Here is a 6,008-nt window from a genome sequence, read left to right on the forward strand (position 1 = left end):
AGCCCTGAGCAGCCAGGGCCGGCTGGGGGGAGGGTGCTCCTTTGCCCCCGCTGGGGAACAGGGGGCACCGTCCCTGGCCAGAACCCCCAGACCCAAGGTGCCTTCAATCCTCACCTCAAGGGATTCTTTGAGGGGGAAGGGGCTGGTTGCCAGGACAACAGCCCCCCACCTATGCCTGTGAACAAAGGGGCATCCAGGGGAGCCAAGAACGGCGTGTTCTCTCCCCGCCAGCGTGACTGGCACATCCTGGCAGCTGACGCTTGGAGGGCCGTGCCCTGGCCACCCCAGACAAGGCCACCCAGTGTGGGAGCGGTCAGGGGGTGGCCGTGGCGCTGAGGGATCTAGTTCCTGGTCATCCGCCCCCTTGGCCTCTGTCCTTCCGGTACATTCTGACGAGGAAGTTAGCCCGCTCTGCCTGCAGGACTTCACAGAAAGGCCACGGGGCCTCAGACGTCTGGCTCTGAGCTGGACGGGCCACCAGTGCTGGGGGGACAAAGGCCACGTGGAGCCCTTCCGGCTGCTGGGACCCCTGACCTGCCATTCTGGGACGAGGGGTGCCCAGGGGCACCTGCCTGGCCTGGGAGGGGCTGGCGCAGGGGCCAGACAGTGGGACTTGGAGCAGCTCCCCTCCCCCAAGCCCGTGCCTCCATGCAGGGGACAGGGGGTAGCTGGCGCCACGAGGGCGGGGGGGGGGCGGTGAGGCGGGGACAGGCCAGGGCCTGCATGTTAAAAGACCCCCGGTTTCCCGCCGCGAGCCGCGAGCCAGCCCAAGAAGACAAAACTTTGCCTTCTGGCCATCGGGCCACCGTTGGTCAGATTGTCCAGCCGCTGGCCGGAGCTGCATCAGGTAAACAGACAGGTAAACAAAGATTTCTTAGCATAAGTATGTCTCTTACAATATTTGGGACATACTTATGCTAAAAACGGTTCATTGTGTATCTGGAATTCACATTTAACTGGGCATCCTGTAGTTTTATCTGGTAAATTTGCAACCCGAGGCCTTGGGCTCTCAAAGCGGCAAAACTAAGCCCATCGACACCCTCCCACACTTGTTCCTCTGCTGGTCCTAGCCCCGGGGATGGCCCAGGTGTCCTCCACCTCCCTGGGTCCCTCACCCGAGGCCCTAGTCAGCCTCACCTTCTGAAGCGTGGCCTGTCCACCCCCTGCTGGTGTCTCTCCCAATCTACCCCCACCTCCTGCAGGCCTGGTCATGGGCCATCAGCTCCCGTCTGCCCTGCCCTCACCCCTGCCTTTCTCTGCATCTTGAAGACTCCACCCCCCCTTCCCCAGAGACCTAAACAAGGCCTCCCTGCTCGGAATCCAACAGTTGCTCCCCACTGCTCCAACAATAAAGGCCCAAAGCCTCTGCTTGACATTCGAAGCCCCTTCCCCAGCAGGGCTCCAAGAACCTCTACTCCCCGTTCCCAGCCCCCTCTTCCAGAAGGAGACATGGTTCCCCCAAAAGCTTCCTGATCTTTCAGGACCTTTGGTACAGACCATCACCCGCACCTGAGTCAGATGCCCCCCTCCTCTGCCCACAGCCCTTCAGGCTACCCACCTCCCTTGGGGTACAAGCCCAAGTCCTCTCCTAGCCCACCTGCCCTGTCCCCTCCCTCTCTCCCCTTGGATCAATCTGCTCTGGCCACTAGGAACTTCACTGTTCTTCCGACACACCAGGCCCAGTGCTGCCCCAGGGCCTTTGCACAAGCTATCCCTGTTGCCCGGAGCACACCTCCTCCAGAGAGCCTTTTTCTCTGTTTCACTGCTGTATTCAGCAGATCACACCCAAGGTGTTTAATAAATACTTCCTGAATGAATAAGTCATCATGGTTCTCGGAATGTCTTCCTGCACCCCCACTTCTTCCATCTTTCTATGACTTCCACCTTTTCTTTGAGACTTACCTGAGGCAAGTGGGCTCATTTTCTTCTCCCTGATTTCCTTTATCTATAGGGCAGCCCAAAACATCTTTCCAACTCTCCAACCTGCCCTTGCTGACCCTGCTTCAGAACCTTCTGTGGCTCCCTAATGTCCTCAGGGCTCATGACAGCCTGGCCCTTGCCAAACTGCCGATCTTGTTTCTCTTCCCTGACACCCTGCCCTCGCCACATGCTACTTTCCAGCCTCACTGTGCATGTGCGCACTCTCTGTTTCCCCCTGCTTGGAATACCGCTCCAGTACCTTCACCCTTCTGACGGTGATTCCTCTCTCAGGCCTCAGCTTAGACATTACTTCCTCCTGGAGGCTTCCCAGCATCACCCACAACCTGGGGCCAGCTCTCCTCTGGGCACCCCCATGCATGTGTAGCCCCCATCACAGTCCTGATCACCTATATTTTATGCACGTGGTCACCATAGCCAACTCATGCGTCAGACACAGGAGACCCAGGGCCCGTGACACTTTTAACGGCCGATGGAGATGGTTTGTTTTTAATTTAGCTTAAAATCAGAAGAAAATAATGAGTATAATACCAATGCAGTTGTAAAAGATCATTTGCGGTATTTTTTCATGGAGGGAGGGACCCACAATGACAAAAGTGCCTTAGGGCTGTAAAAGTCTTTTTTTTTTTTTTTTAAGATTTTACTTATTTATTTGAGAGGGAGCAAGTAAGTGAGAGAACACAAGTTGGGGGGGAGGGGCAGAGGGAGAAGCAGAAGCAGGGAGCCCAGCATGGGGCTAGATCCCAGGACCCTGGGATCATGACGTGAGCCTGAGCCCAAGTCAGCTGTTTAACTGACTTGAGCCACCCAGGCGCCCCAGGGCTGTGAAAGTCTTAAGGCAGTCCTGCTGGTCCCGTGCATGTCTCCCCATTGGATTATGAGTGCCTTGAAAGTAGAGGTGGTGGCTGAATCCTCAGGGCTGCCCAGCGTGGGCCTGGTAGACAGCAGGTGTTTAATAATTGTTTGTTGAATGACTGCATATCCAGTGAATCACTGGGTCCTCATGGCCAGGCGTGGCCTGGCTCACAATATTAGGAGATACTTGATAAATGGATGGATGGTTGGAAGGACGTAAGGGTCAGAGGGTAGATGTGGAGGGGTGGGTACGGGCACCTGGGTCAGGAGACCAATCTGGGAGCAGCAGCGCCCCCTTGTGGCACAATGCTGGTCTGTCTCTCCTTCCCCTCGGCTCAGTGGGAAAGAACTGGGGAGTTTTCAGAGCCCTTCCACTGGAAAGTGTGGAATGGAGGAGGAGGAGAGAGGAGGAAGAGAAAGGGGAGGTGGGGAGGAAGAGGCACAGAGGGGGAAGGAGGAGAGAGGGAGAAGAGGCAGGGTGAGGAGGAGGGGGGTACATTGAGATCTCAAACAAACTCAGGCTGGCTATTTCTGGCTGTGCGACCTGGGGCACGTTAATCACCTCTGTAATCCTCAGCTTCCTCATCCAGAAAACGGGGAAAATAAAAATGAGGCCTCTGAATCATGTAACAAAATAGCTCAGAAAACAATATGTTTCTTACATGCCATGCTGGGAATCCTGGACAGGTGTTGCCCTCAGGGAGCCCACCAAGGCTGGGAGGTGACAGTTTTCCAGGGGACACGGCTGGGGCAGAAAAAGGGATCTGAGTTTGGAGGTAGAATTGTCAGAGTTAGCAAAAACAAAAACAAGAAAAATTAAAAGGATCCCCAGCTCAATTTGAATTTCAGGTCAACAAGGAATAATTTTTGAATGTAAGTATATCCTGGACATCGCATGGGATATACTTATAACCCCCCCAATGTATTCCCTGTTGATCTGAAATTCAAATTGAAGTGGGCATCCTCTATTTAGTCTGGCAGCCTTCACTTTGGGAGAGACTGAGGAGGTAGGCAGGAAGACTTCCAGGAGGAGGCGGCAGTGGTGCTGAAAAGGAAGGGCTAAGGGCCGGTGGGGCAATGCCCTTTCTTTCCCCTCTCCCACCATGTGCACATGTGCAATGGCAAACGCCCTTGATTGCACTCACAGGGAGCTGGAGGTGGGGGTTGAGTGCCACACGAGGAAAGATGGTGAGTATGGCTGTTCTTCTTTTGTTGAAAAGATGTGGGGCAAAATCACCAGGACTTTATTTCGCAGATCAGAATTGAGTTACATCTCCTTGACCAGGAATATTTTGGCCACATCCCAGCACTGAAGGCCACTCAGAAACTCAAGGCTACCAGACATTTCTCCCAGTGACTTTGGAGCTGTGTGACCTTGGACAACTCACTTAACCTCTCTGAGCTCTATACATCCAAGAACTCACTCCACTCCAGCCACATCAACTTCCTGGCTGCATCTCCAACTTACTAGGCATGGTCTGCCTCCGGGCCTTTGAATGTGCTGTTTCCCCAGATCTCTAAGTGGCTCTCTCCTCTCCTCCCTCACTTTTGCTTTTAGATGCCAATCGGGGAGGCCTCCCTTGACCACCCCATTTTTTGTGGGTGTCCCACAAAAAAAATCACACCCCACATTCTCCATCCTAGTCCTTCGCTTTTCTCAGGAACCTGACGCATTATGCGTTTCACTCATTTCTCTTGTTTATTGTCTGTCTCTGCCACTGCCGGTGAGCACCACAAGGCTGGGATCTGTTCTACTCACTGCTGTGTTCCCAGCACAGCAGCTCAGTAAAAATTGCTGAATGAGTGAGTAGGAAAATGAATGCGTGAGTAGGAAAAAAGGCCAACAGCAAGTGTGAAATCTTTTAAAGATTTATTTATTTGACAGAGAGAGACACAGCGAGAGAGGGAACACAAGCAGGGGGAGCGGGAGAGGGAGAAGCAGGCTTCCCGCGGAGCGGGGAGCCCGATGCGGGGCTCGATCCCAGGACTCTGGGATCATGACCTGAGCTGAAGGCAGACGCTTAACTGACTGAGCCACCCAGGCGCCCCGCAAATGTGTAATTTTTTAACTGTTACAGCTAATTGCTTTAATCCTTTTGGCGCCTCAGACTCACTTGAGAATCTGAGTAGCTGCATGTGGTTGCTTAGATGTAAATATTCAGTTTCTTGATGTGCAAAAGCCCTGTGGTGCCAGTGGCCACCGTACTAAATGGCGCAGAATTCTAGAGCATCCCCAGCATCTCAGGAAGCTCTACTGCATGGTGCTACTGTAGCCACTGTCCAAAAAATGCACTTAGTCACAGACACCAGCTTTTCTTCCATGTTCTTTCCAGAGGTTCCAGAGGCCCCGCCCCGCCCCACCCCACATAATTTAGCAGAAGTGGCACACTGGTGGCTCCTGAGCCGAATATGGCCCCGGTTGGGTTTTATTCGGCCCAACGGTTTTCTAAAAGGCAGGACACTTTCTTTAGTCTAGAATCCCCATGGATATGGGAATCTCTGGGTGGGTCTTCCACAGAGCAACACTCTGCCATGCCACCAACACTTTGGAGGAGGCATTTACTTCCTTTTGGCCCCTGGGGCCATCTGAGTTTGGGACTTTGTTTTATAGACCAAGAGGACAAAGGATGGGGGGGAGGGGTAATCCAAGTGGTGTGCTGCTTCAGGAAGGGGTTGATCCAGGAGTCCTAGATCCGGGAGTTGATCCCCGCACTGCCCTAGGCCGACCGTCTCTGGGCCTCAGTTTTCTCATCTGTAAAATGGGAATGATAAAACAACAGTTTTGGGAGGATTAAATGGTGCCATGCAGGTCAGGGTGGGAGGAAAGCACTCCATTATCTGTTCACCGCTGTGGTGAAGGCTGCTCATATTGCTGGGTCGAGCTTGGCTGCATAACCTTCCCGCCCAGGGTTGGGGCGCGGCTCCTGACGTGCTGGGGGCCCCAGAAAACAATATGTTTTTCACATGCCACGATCTTACAGGCAACGATCTCTTGAGTTCTCACCGTCCCTGGAGAAAAGGGGGACCGGTGGACCTCAGAACTCGGATAGCACCTCCCTGGGCCGAGTTCATAGGATCCCTAGGTCGGGAGGGGGTGCCCTTGGCTGGCTCAGGCATCTTACGGGGTCCCCCGACGTCGGGGACCGCGCGGCCCTCACGCGCCGCCCGCAAAAGTCTGGCCCTTCCCGGACTTCACTTGTGGCTCCAACGTCCCT

The sequence above is a fragment of the Callorhinus ursinus genome, unplaced genomic scaffold (assembly GCF_003265705.2).
Source record: "Callorhinus ursinus isolate GAN/ISIS: 27379988/994484 unplaced genomic scaffold, GSC_fseal_2.0 scaffold77, whole genome shotgun sequence".
NCBI lineage: Eukaryota > Metazoa > Chordata > Mammalia > Carnivora > Otariidae > Callorhinus > Callorhinus ursinus.